A 14,218-nucleotide genomic window follows, 5' to 3' on the forward strand; every position below is an offset into this window, starting at 1 on the left:
AATAACCAGTATGTCTACTAACCATATAGTCTAATAACCATTTGGTCTAATATTTCTTCAATAACCGTTTGGTCTAATAACCGTTTGGTCTAATAACCGTTAGGTCTAATACTTGTATGGTCTAATAACCATTTAGTCTAATACAATTTCGTCTATTTATTAATAAACTAAATGCTTGTAAGACTAAAATGGTTTGTAGACCAAATGGGTATTAGACCAAATGGCTATTATACCTATTGGGTATAGACCAAATGGGTATTAGACTAAATGGTTGTTAGACTAAATGGTTTTAGACTTAATGGTTATTAGACTAAATGGTTATCGGACCAAATGGTTATCGGACCAAATGGTTATAGGACCAAATGATTATTGGACGTAGTGGATATAGACCTAATGGGTTTAGACGAAATGGATGTAGACGAAATGGATATTAGACCAAATGGTATTAGACCAAATGGCAAATCCCCGTGTGATTTGTTGGAATAGATTTGATGGAAAATTGCTTCTTAACTGGACACATCAAACAATATATCACGCATGTTGTCTGTCAAAGTGTAAAGACAGTAGAACAAATATTATCATCTTAATTTTCGTTGTTTTACAGCAACTCCTCCTCCGTATCATCATCACCATCATCATCATCACCATCATCACCATCATCATCATCACCATCATCGCATTGCAATGTACGATTGGATGATTGATGTACTACATTATATAGCATAAACGCTGTTTAAAATGAAGTTGTTTAAATTTTGAACAACTTTAAACACCCTAATTGTTTAAACAACTGTATGTGTTTAAACAACTACATTTAAGCAACCTAGTTGTTTAAAATCTATTGCTTACAAGTTGACGCTCGTTGCAATTTTTTTATTCGTATTTCTCCTGAAAAAAGAGAAAATGTGTTGGTAAAATTCGGGCTCGTACGGTACGGGTCCTTCCCCCGTTCGAAGCGAAATTGATTTTCAAGGCAGCGGGCTGAATGACGTAAGTAAATGAAGAACACACTATAGGGGAGAGTGAGGTAATCCCGATCACCTTTTCATTTAAGTCTATTACTACACATTGAAATAAAGTAAGATAGAATAAACCATACCATACCAATATAAATATTATAAGCACGTTCTCATTAACTAAACCTTAATTAATTAGGCCCAACATGCTATCTTCAGTAGATAGCAAAAACAAATGACACATCAAAACGTACCAAAAGTCTTACACGTGTTCATTAGCTGGGCACGCGTTCAGAAAAATAGTAATTAGGCATAATGCTGAGCAATAATAAAAACTTAAGGTGGTACTACACCCCTTGATAAATTTGTGACTATTTTTGCATTTATCTCAAAAAGTAATAACACACTGGTAACAACAGTTATGTATATGTGACGTATCATGTCAAAAGCAGACACTTTTGGGCAGGTTATCAATTTGAGGTTTTTACATATCTTAAATAAAGAGATATTTTGCTCCACAAGGCCGTTTTCCCCAAAGAAATCGGACATTCCTAAGCGAAGATATTGAGTTCGTAAGTTATGGTATTATAAAATTGGAAATTGAGATATCGGCCTTTAAAAATATTATTGACAATGTTGAGGGTAGGAATTACCTTGAAAAATGTCTCATAAAATACAAGATGCCAGTTAAATGAGTTATATTCCGGTCTGAAACTATAAGACTATATTTTTAACATTAATAACACCACAAATTTCTAACAAACTCAAATTGGGAAAAAAATCACCCCGGGCAGATTTTTGGCTATTTCTCCATTTATGATCCTGCCCAAAAGTGTCTGGTTTTGACATGACACGTCACATATTACAGGGGCAAGGAATCCAGTTACTACACTGGAATTTCAGTGACTCAAGTCAAGTAGTTATTGATTTATTGATCAAGTTTTTGCCTCTTTTTGACTGTAACTCCACAACTGTGCTGAAATACAATTTCCAGTGCCGTATAGTTGTAGGCCTTGCCCCTATAATATACATATCTTACTTGTCACCAATGCGCTATAAAAAAAATGCAAAATTAGGCACAAAATTGGCCAGGGGTGTAGTACCACCTTAAAACGACGGCAGCTGGTAAAATTCTGAAGTGGACTTGAAGTTACGTGACGCAATGAGATTAAAACAAAGGGGAAAAAATTCAAAAGGTGACTTATGTAGTAAAAAGAGATCATTATCAAGAACGTCATAATTGGACGATAAAAATGCTAGTCCTTCGGTATCTTCAGTAGAAAACAAAAACAACAACAACAACAACAACAACAAACATGAAACATCTAAATTATACCAAAAGACTTTCCTAAAACGTTGTTCTACGCATGTTCAGAAAATAGTTGTTACTGCTGCCCCATAAAAAAATGGCTAAAACCATGTAAACCAGACCTATGTAGTAGAGTGCCACAACATCACGCTGTGCGTTTAGCGGCATCCTCATCCACTGTTTCTCATACTTTTGTCAAAATGTTCCTCACTATTTTGTGAAAAGAAATTATTTTTCTGTATTATGTTTATAATTGAATGGATGAAATAAAACTGAAACTGAAACTGAAAAAGATAAAGTTTCGCGACGTAATGAGATTAAAATATAGAGAAAAGCATGACACATGCATGGGCCGACACAAAAATAAGAAACATCAAAGCTCGGAGGTATATAAATAAATTATTTATATACCTCCATTATCAAAGTATACCAAAATAATTTCCTAACACGCGTTCAGCTAAATTTATGATTTACTTTCGCAATATGTCCTACATGCTATCTTCAGTAGATATCAAAAGCAACTGAAATCACCGTAATCACGGTAATTTACTGTAAACTAAATTACTATTTCTCTACAAATAGGCATGTTAATACCATTAAATTTGATTATTTTGTAAAGTGTTGCATCGTCCACATTTTTCAAATAGGAAATAGTCATACTTGTCTTGACAGATTGTGTTTAAAGACTACTTTAACAGGAAAACGTTGGCAATAGAACTGCCAGTTATTTTACCGTAAAAATTACGGGCTTTCTGCCGTACATTATACCGCATACCATATATTTTACGGCAATATCTCGTAAATATGCTAATTGTACGCTAAAATACTTGTTAAATCATCGTTTTTACGGGAAAAGGTTGGCAATAGAACTGCCAGGTATTTTCCCGTAAAATTTACGGAACATTTCTAACAGTGTACATTAAAATGTACCAAAAGTCTTTCCTAACATGGGTTCTTTAGCTGGGCGCGCTTTTACAAAAATTGTCAATAGGCATAACGCTGAGCCATAACAAAAACATATAACGACGGCAACTGAACTGGACTTAGGGAGATGAAGTTACCCGATGTAATGAGATTAAAATATAGTATAGAGAAAAAGTGCAAAAGATTACCTTTTTTTTAGGAGATAATGACCAAGTACGTAAGAATTGCATGATAAAAGGGATAGTGCTTTGGTGTAGCCCTACATGCTATCTTCAGTGGATAGCGAAAAAAGACGTATAATCTACATTATACCAAAAGACTTTACTAAAAAAATCAATACATAAAAATTGGATGACAAAATTGCTAAATGCTAAATCATTGGCATAGGCCCAACATGCTATCTTCAGTAGATAGCAAAAACAAATGACACATCAAAACGTACCAAAAGTCTTACACGTGTTCATTAGCTGGGCACGCGTTCAGAAAAATAGCAATTAGGCATAATGCTGAGCAATAAAAAACCTAAAACGACTGCAGCTGGTAAAAAGTGGACTTTTTTTTACTTTATTTCTTTTAAACAAAATAATATGCTGTACAATGGCTAAAAGGAGAAAGCTAAGTAGGCTAATTAGGCCTATACCATTAAATCAGCAAAGAGGGTTGCAAATTAATACTTTACAAGTACCTAACCTGACTAAAAAAACACGGATACAAGAACAACACTCATGGTTTGCTATCCCTACCCCAGCCTTGTCAGTGGTTGGTGGTTCAAAACCAGACCAGTGAACATGGTGAAAACAGCTGAAAACGAACATGTTTTCTCTTCACTTTCTTCCTTCGTTCCTTCCCCCTTAAGCAAAAAGGGAGTTAGGGTTAATGACCATGTTACTAGATTGTGCTTCATAAAATAACAGATAGGCCTACTTGACACCAGAGTGTTGGTGCAAAGCGATCAAGTTAATATAATCACAGTAACTGTTTAATTTGTAAGCAATCATACAAGTATTCTTGTAATATTGTTACACCAAGTGGAAATATTAAATAACAAAAGACTTCAAAATCCTTGATTTATAGCAGTAATATAATCATATAACACAACACACACTTGCTCAGTTACACTGATTGAGGAATATTAAATAACAGAATATGTCAAAATCATGATTTATAGCTGTATATAATCATAACATGCTCTCAATTGCTCTTTATTCTGAAGTGGAGTTACGCGAAACAATGAGCTTAAAAAAAAGGGGGAAAATGCAAAAAGTGACTTATGTAGTAAAAAGAGATGATTATCAAGGACGTCATATAATTGGACGGTAAAAATGATAGTTCTTCGGTATCTTCAGTAGAAAACGAAAAAAAAACCACCCCAAAACATGAAGCAGCTAAGTTATACCAAAAGACGTTCCTAAAACGTTGTTCTACGAACGTTCAGAAAATTGTTGTTACTGCTGTCCCATAAAATGGCTAAAACGACAGCAGCTGATAAAAAATGTAAACCAGACTTATGTAGTAGAAAAAGATAAAGTTCCGCGACGTAATCAGATTAAAATATAGAGAAACCCGTGGCACATGGGCCTACACAAACTTTCCTAACACGCGTTCAGCTAAATGATGCCCTACATGCTATCTCCAGTAGATAACAAAAGCAATACATTAATGTACCAAAAGTCTTTCCTAACACAGGTTCTTTAGCTGGGTGCGCTTTAACAAAAAAGTCAATAGGCATAATGCTAAGCCATAAAAAAAACCCTATAACGGCGGCAACTGGTAACAATTCTGAGTCGGACTTACAGAGATGAGTTACCCGACGTAATGAGATTAAACTATAAAAATGCTAAATCTTCGGCATAGGCCCTACATGCTATCTTCAGTAGACAGCAAAAACAAGTCACACATCAAAACGTACCAATAGTCTTTGACTCTTTGGACTTGAAGTTACGCGACGCAATAAGATTAAAATATAGGGGGAAAATGCAAAAAGTGACTTATGTAGTAAAAAGAGATAATCAAGGACGTCATAATTGGACAATAAAAATGATAGTTCTTCAGTATCTTCAGTAGAAAACGAAAAAAAAACCACAAACAAACAAAAAAACAAAAACAAAACAAAAAACACCGAAAAACCCAACAAAACAAACAAACAAAACATGAAACATCTAAATTATACCAAAAGACTTTCCTAAAACGTTGTTCTACGAACGTTCAGAAAATAGTTGTTACTGCTGCCCCATGAAAAAGGGGCAATAAAAAACAAGACAACAAATAAACACAAATCCCGACCGGCTCACAACCCAACTTTAAAAATGCAGGGGAATGTGCCGACATGGGATTCGAACCCACGACCTTTCGATCTCTATACAGAAAAAAAGTTGCGTAAAATGAGATGATTCAGGACGCGGCGGGGATATAACAGTTGGCCGATAAAAATAAAAATGCTCAACGTACGCCTATACATTATAAATATCATATATGCACACTTAAAAATAAGCGGTAAAATTGGTGTAACCATATGGTGTAATATTGAACACACCACTGGTGTACACTGTCAACTTTACTAAAGTTGGGTAAAGTTGACACCAGTGACGACCATGATTGCCCTGAACCGCTAAATGGGGTAAACTTTACTCAAATCAGCAAGGGTAGTAGTTTACACCTCAATGGTGTACCTTTTTTACACATAAATGGTGTTCGATTTTTTACACCACATGCTTGTGTAATGGTTCTATCGTTTCTTGTGTTAATTTCTGGCACTCTTACACAAAAGTGTGTAAGCTTGACCCACCCGCAGGGACTAAAATTACACATACAACGTAATTAAACATGCCCGCCCAAAATACTATCTTCAGTAGATAGCAAAAAATATGCAATTATAGCCCACAGAATATCAATATACCCATTACGATGGTTTTGGATCTGAAGCCGTCTTCTTGGGTATTTGTTTAAAAAATGGGTTCCAAAAATAGCTTTCCAATCTCGACGTGATAAAAATTGTTACCTCTTTTAATGGTAAATCTTGAGTGGTAGTATTGGTGTACGTGCATTGTCCTCGCCCCTATATTGCTTCTCTTGTGGCCATATGGTATTTCACGTTGAACTAGATCATAAAGTAAAAACTAGAAGGCTATATATTTGTACACAAATACGGCTATACCCGCATGTTATCGGTTTAAGGTTTTACCGTCGTCACCCGATTCGACTTGACTATTGCGCCTGTTTTCATGGCGTGCGTACGCCGCGTCGTGTTCGGCGTTGCGTTGCAGACATCGCAGAGAACGATGCGTGTTGTGCGTGTCAATGCTATTTTTGCGCACCGGCGATAACTAGGGCAAAAAAATAAAGAAAACAATGTTTGCTGAGCGCAAAAACAAACAAACAAAAAAACAGAATCAGGGTGTTTTTTTTAACATTAAGGCCTAAACGAGTGTTGGTTAAATGGGTTAATTCGTTTTAATAATATTTTCGCCTAAATGTTGGGTAAGCACTACGGTATATTATAGGCCTATTAAAGGTTATACGTTTGTAGAACGTTTCTAACACTACAACAAAATTAAAAACATGTTGTGAAAATGTTATTGTAGACATAATTATTTTGGCAACATTGTTCCAACTTAGAATATGTTTTGCAGCAAGTGTTCAATGTTTTTGATTGTTATTTTAAAATGTTTTAAAAGTTTATAATCCACCATTTAAATGTTTAAAGCATTTTGTGTTATTGGGTAAAGACCTACTGGTACTACGTGTACTGAATTCATAATGCATGCGATATAGACAACACCATCAAAACTATTCAGTTTAAAAAAAAACCAATGTGTCATACATTTACAAAAATGATATCATAATTGGCCAAACGTTTTTCTACAGCTATAGGCAACCCAGCGTTTAACTTTGCTTTAATTGAACTGCAACAATTGATGATATGAATCCACCTCGAGATAATTCCGTAGGCCTATAGTTTTTGTAACCAAAAAGTTTTCCTCTCGGTAAACGGCACTAAGCATGCTAAGTAGGCCTATGCCTATAATAATTGTAGGCCTATTATAGTCAAACACTTCCGCCCATGGTGTCAAACGCTTCGCTTTAACATGTTTAATAAATCCTCTTTTTGGTCATTCGAGTCAGGTGAACATAAAGCTGAAAATAACTCACTTTGTGTAACTTGATAACTCTTTGGCCCAATATCTTTGCAGAATGGGAGTCTTTCTTACACCCGTTTGTGACCAAAATACACCAAATTAGAATTAGGCTAAGATTTTTTAATATTCTTAGCCTTAATAGTCGACACCATTATAATTGTTCATAATTATGGACACTTCTTAGCCTAAGTATCTTAGGTAACTTTTTTTTACAGTGAAAACTTTCCTGCGTAAACAGACAATTCCTTTTTTGTGGCCATATGCGTAAATAAACGCTGATCCGGCATCAGATCGCGCGTCATACCAGCGCGTTGGCACGCACCAAAATATCCACGTACGCAATTAACTTCGCATGGTGTCGCAGAAAAAATGCATTTTTGACCTATTTTGGTCAATTTACGCGAAAACTAGGTCCGGTACCCCCAATTTTTTTTGCGCGATTTTACAGAGCTTTTTCTTTTTCATAACATATATAAAATTTAAAAAATTTTGTCTCGACAATTTTTTTATACAACGCAAAAGGTGATATATTTTGGGCAAATTGCTGATTTTGCCATTGAAGTGTACAGAGATTTTTGGAAATGTACACTTCTTTTAAAACGGCTGTATCTCAAAAGTGAGGTCCGGCACCCCCTGTTTTTTTTCCTGATTTATTATCTACACATATTAATGTACAAAATATGTCAATTAAAAAAATGTCGTCGATAGGTTTAGTAACGACGGTAAAACCTTAAACAAACTTACAGTCCTTATTTGCTGAGGACTTAGGTTGCTGTTGTCAGTCTCTCAAATTCACAGTGAAGCTATGCAATTTGATGGATTGAAATTCACAATACGCAATTTGATTAGGGCAAAGCTATTCCAAAGGGAGTATGTACATTAAATGGAACAGCCATTTCAGAGGGAGTATGTAAATTAAATGGAACAGCCTATTTTGTGGCCATTCCAGAGGGAGTATGTAAATTAAATGGAACAGCTATTTTGGGACCATTTCAGAGAGAGTATGTAAATTAAATGGAACAGCCAAAGGTATGTAATTTAAATGGAACAGTCTTAACGCTTCACACATAGTATTTCCAATCACCATCTATAATTATTATAATATGCTATTGAAATTCACAATATGCAATTTGATTAGGGAAAGCTATTCCAGAGGGAGTATGTAAATTAAATGGAACAGCCATTTCAGAGGGAGTATGTAAATTAAATGGAACAGCCTATTTTGTGGCCGTTCCAGAGGGAGTATGTAAATTAAGTAGAACAGCCAATGGGTATGTAATTTAACTGGAACAGCCGTAACGTTTATGTTTACGTTATCTATATTATAATTACGCTATTGTCTGTGAATCTGTTTAGTCCTACGTGTATGGGGTGGGATGGGATGGGTGTTATTAACAATATAATTCTCAGGTGCAATCTGTGTACAAACTCTGAGCCCTGAAGCTGCTTTATTTGATGATAAACGGACGGCCCTTTTTTAACATTTGGGGCCCTGGGGCCCATAATATTTGACTTATGAGGCTCATGTACATATGTTAAGTAAACTGCTCCAAAAAAGAAACTTACCAGGTAAGAAATTTGTCTGTCAAATTCAAACGACAAATTGTGTTACACTAAATGGGATATGAGTGGAAGCAGTGTTAATTGACGCGAATTTTTACACCTCATTTGTTGCAAACGGATGAGTATTTTTGAAGTTATGCTTATTTAACCGAACCTATCCACTGGAATGAAAGTTGCACTCATACCACTTGAGATGGTTGGCAGTATACAGGTGTAATCAGTGCTCTCCTCTTCTTCTTTGTGTGAATTCATTGGGGCGGACCTGCAACTTTCAAATTTGATAGTAGGCTTGTTCAAATGAGCATAACTTCAAAAGTTTTGATCTGTTTGCGACAAATGAGGTGTCAAACTCCGCGTAAATGTACACCGCTTCCACTCATATGCTATTCAGTATAATACGATTTGTCGTTTGAACTTGACAGACGAATTTCTTACCTGGTAAGTTACTTTTTGGGACCAGTTTATAATTCTCAAGTGCTATCAGTAGACTCAAGCTGGGCACTGTAGCTGCTTTATTTACTGAGTAACGGCTGGCCCTATGTTTTAGCGTTTTGGGCCCTGGGGCTAATGGTGTTACATATGGGGCTCATATGTACATATAACAATATAATTCTCAGGTGTAATCTGTGTACAAACTCCGAGTTCTAAAGTTGCTTTATTTGATGAAAAACGGCCGGGCCTTTGCTTTAACATTTGGGGCCCGGGGCCCATAATATTTGACTTATGGGGCTCATGTGCGTATGTTGAAATAGAATTCTCAAGTGCTATTAGCAGACTCAAGCTGGACATTGTAGCTGCTTTCTTTATTGAATAACGACCGACCCTATGTTTTAGCTTTTGGGGCCCTGGGGCCCATATTATGTGACGCATGGGGTCTCATATATACATATAACAATATAATGCTAAAGACCTATTAGTGTACCAAATCTGAACCCTGTAGCTCCTTTTGCTGAGAAACGACCGGTCCTTTGTTTTAACATTTGGGCCTCTGGGGCCCCTAGACTTAATTAAACATCTGGGACCAAAATGGGCAAAAGGCAATTTTCAACTTAGGGCCCATACATGTGCCACATATGAGCTCTAGTGCCCTTGTAGTTTTATAGCTAGCCTTGTCAATCTGTTGCCCCTTATTTTAACATTTGGGGGCATGGGGCCCATAATATATAACATGTGGGGCTTATGTATACTTGTATAATATATAGAGTACCACTGGATCTATCAGTGAACCAACTCAGGGCCCTGAGGCTGCTTCATTTAATGAGAAACAGCATGCTTTGTATTTTTACATTTGGCCCGTGACCTTTGACCTCTGGGGCCAAGATGTGCAAATGATAAATCTACTGGGTAGGGCCCATAAGTGTATCACATATGGGCCTTGGGGCCCTTGTAGTTTTAGCGCTAGCCCTGTCAATCTGTTGCCCCTTATTTTAACATTTGGGGCCCTGGGGCCCATAATATATGACATGTGGGGCTCATGTATACTTGTATATATAGAGTACCCCTGTGGCTATCATTGTACCAACTCAGGGCCCTGAGGCTGCTTCATTTGATGAGAAACGGCATGCTTTGTATTTTAACATTTGGGCCCCTGGGGCCCCGTGACCTTTGGGGCCAAGATGGGCAAAGGATAAATCTACGTGGTAGGGCCCATAAGTGTGCCACATATGGGCCCTGTGGCCCTTGTAGTTTTAGCGCTAGCCTTGACAGAATGATGTGTTTGATGGAGGAGGAAAAGGAGAAGGAGAAGGAGAAGAAACCATAGAATGGCAATATACCCGTTCATGCTTCGCATGCGGGTATAATAAGTCAACACCACCCTCAATGATTTGCTCATCTGGACGATCGTAACAAATTATCAAAATTCAGATTTTGGTACCTTTGTCATTGTCATAGATGTGCTAACATAGCCTGCTAGTGGTTCAGACGAAAGCCGTGTATAAGACAAAATAAGGTATTTACGTGAATCTGTAATTTATATACTGACAGTATATAAATTAGCTGCATGTATTTGAATGGGGCTTCAAGTTCGTCAATACTGCTTTTTTCATTTTTTGCCAATTTTTTCATTCCAAAAATTCCAAATGACAATTTGAATGACTTATCCTTCACTTTTAAGCAATTTATAAACAATTTTAATTTTTTACACTTAATTGCGCTGGGATCACTGAATGGGAATTCAAGTGCTTTTTGTGTGTTGATGCAGATACCAGTAAACGCACGCTGCCATCAAGTATTGCTTTGTCCTTGAAGTTTCTTTGGAGTAGTTTGTTGGTATTTGGGCTTGTATCCGAGGAATACTGGAACTGAATTTGGCACCCCTAACGTAACACCACTCTCTAAATGTAAACGAGTGAAATCCACTCGTTACATGCATCGTTTTAGGAGTTGAACGAAGGACAACACTTTTTCCGAGTGAAAAAACACACACTCTGAAACGAGTGAGAGTGTTTTTTCCACTCGAAAAAGTGTTGTCCTTCGTTCAACTCCTAATACGAGTGGATTTCACTCGTACATTTAGAGAGCAATTTTATTAATATTTTGAATTTATTAATAGGCTTAGGCCTATGTTGTGATTAAAAAAAAATATAACCCTGTTGCTGAATTCGTATCGAAATTGCTATGTTTATGCTATCCTTAAGGCTAGACTACCCCGTAGTCCACTTGCCCATTGTGCATACTCTGGATATTGTATTTAAGCTTAAAACTCTGATTTAATTAATGTGTGCACAATTGATATATTTTCACATCTGATCAGTCACCCTACTCCCTCTGTTTGTTAGCTTCCCAATTATCGGGGTTCGCTATCAATAAACTGGTAGATTCCAAAATCAGAATTGTTCAGTATTAAAGTGAGCCGTTATAATTATGCAAGATAATGTTGCATTCAATTACTTTTATTGTCACTAATCGTCTGATATTTTTAACTCTTTATGACCATTTTACTATTGAATACTTTAATTTTAATAAACATCAGTATAATTTTGAGTTCAACGAAATGGGTTCATCATGACTAATAATAACATATTTTTAATAAAATTCGACTATGGCATAGTCTATCCTTAAGGCCAATTTTGGTTATTTTGCTTAAATAATATACTTAATTTCTGCAGAGTAATACATTGATCTTGCAGGAAATGAGTCAAGGAAGCCACAGATAACATTTATATTTCCAGTTAAAACTCATTTTTGCTGTATTTAGGATAAGAACCAACCAAAAAATAAATGTAATATACCTCTAAAGTTTAAATATATCCAACATTGCCGAATTTGTAAAACTTTCTGCAACTTTGCGCAAAATGTATGCAACTCTTTAGATCATGAAGTTTTTTTATTAAGGAAAGTTCAATCACAAATTATAGGCTTATAAACAAAATTTAAATCAAGTTGACAATTTAACAGTTGGCAGACACATTACAGGACTCGTGTTTGGCAGACACATTTCCCAAGAGTCATGTTTGGCAGACACATTATTAGGTGTTATGTTTGGTAGATAAAACGACAGTTAGTGGATTTATAAAGTCACAGTTGACAAGGTATAGGCGGTATAGGCCTATATAAATATTGTCAGACATCAAAATAACGTATGGTGAAGTCAAATAACAAATGTTAGGAGAACATTTGCACATTTGTTTAGGATTGATATTTAATAAGTTAAATTGTTGTGAGCAATGGCGTAGCTATGCGATGGAGAACTATAATGGGAAAATAGAGGAAAGAGAAAGACGAAATAGACGTGGAAAAGGGGAAATACAAAAACAAAGTAGGAAGAAAAGGTAGAGAAGAGAAAAAGGACAGGAAATGGGGGAAGAGACGAGGAAGAAAAGCGGAAAGAGAAGAGACGGAGGAAAAAAACATCGTCAGATTGTCAGTACAAAATGAAAAATGACATATGCACATATTTATGTATTCTTGTAAAGCCGCTAATTGAAACACCAGATGTGAACATTGCAGTCTCAGTCAGATAATATTATTTGGGTTGGCAATCCATGCCAAGTAACATATGTTGCTATCACTCAATGATCCAAATCACTTTTCAAACCTTTAGTAGTTTTTAAACTACACAATATAAAACTTTTACATTGTGCATGGTTCCCGATGTCACATATGGGTCTATTTTGGGAAATGAGAATTTTCTAATAGTTAGTTTTCAAAACGAATCGGTACCTTGCAGTAGCCATGGTAGCGTAGATTTCTTTTTGACATTGGGTGAATCCATCACCTCTTTTGAGAGAATGACATTATTGTACAAATCCGAGTGCGAAATTTGCCATAGTGCAGCTAAAATGGTGAAATATGGTTCAAACGTGAAACAAATTTGCATAAAGAACGCACAAAATTGCACTTTTTGGGCTAAAATGGCCAAATATGAGGTTAATTTGGTCAGAAACACATTATACAGGCATCAAGATTGCGGGAGATGATTTTATGGACGACCCCCTAAAATATTGGGGGGGATTATATACCCTCGAGATTTACGCCCATGATATCTTTTTACCACAATGCATATTTTGGCCTCTACTAGGCCTACTGCAAATTCGAGTTGCAAAATTTGCAGACCTCCCTCTTATTTGTTCATGTTGAATCACATTTCTGTGAAGTGATTGAACAAAAAAATCGAGTTCACTTGTTTCAAAAATTTATATGACTGCAACAAAATTGAGCACAACCTTTATACTTACTGTAGAAAAAAAACCTCACATATATGGCCAAGCTAACAGCCATCTGAACAAGGCCATTTTTTGTATGTGATGTGACATGTTATATACTACGCCAAGAAAGTATCCTTACACTTGGAAAAATGGTCACAATTTCAAAACGGAACCATATTGGGGTAAATTTGTTTTTGTAATAGATGCACTATCTAGTCCTGCACATTATGACACCACATTGAATGCAATGTGACCTCCAGAAGAAAAAGTTACAAGCAATTGAATAGACGAAGGTCCAGTTTTAAAAGTCACAAATTCGCCTATACAAGGCGCAAAAAGATTCCAACAAGCGCAACAAAGAGACTACACAGTTTCTTCAATGAAACTTTCTTTAAAGCAATATTTATTTCAGTTTTTACTTCTCTGTACTTTTCATAACTTACATTTTATTTGTCAGCTCTTTTGTTTCAGTTTTCTTTTGTCCTTTTTGTTTTAAATTAAAGGCACACACAAATTAGCCATTACCACTCTCAAACCAGATGTCTAGTCCTGGAGTTTTGAATAGGCCAGTGTGTCACTTTTGAAACTGGACCTTCGTCTAATCAAATGCTTGTAACTTTACTTCTTGAAGTCACATTGGATTCAACGGGGTGTCAAAATGTGCCGGATTAGATAGATATA

The sequence above is a fragment of the Amphiura filiformis genome, chromosome 6 (genome assembly GCF_039555335.1).
Source record: "Amphiura filiformis chromosome 6, Afil_fr2py, whole genome shotgun sequence".
In the NCBI taxonomy this organism is placed as follows: domain Eukaryota; kingdom Metazoa; phylum Echinodermata; class Ophiuroidea; order Amphilepidida; family Amphiuridae; genus Amphiura; species Amphiura filiformis.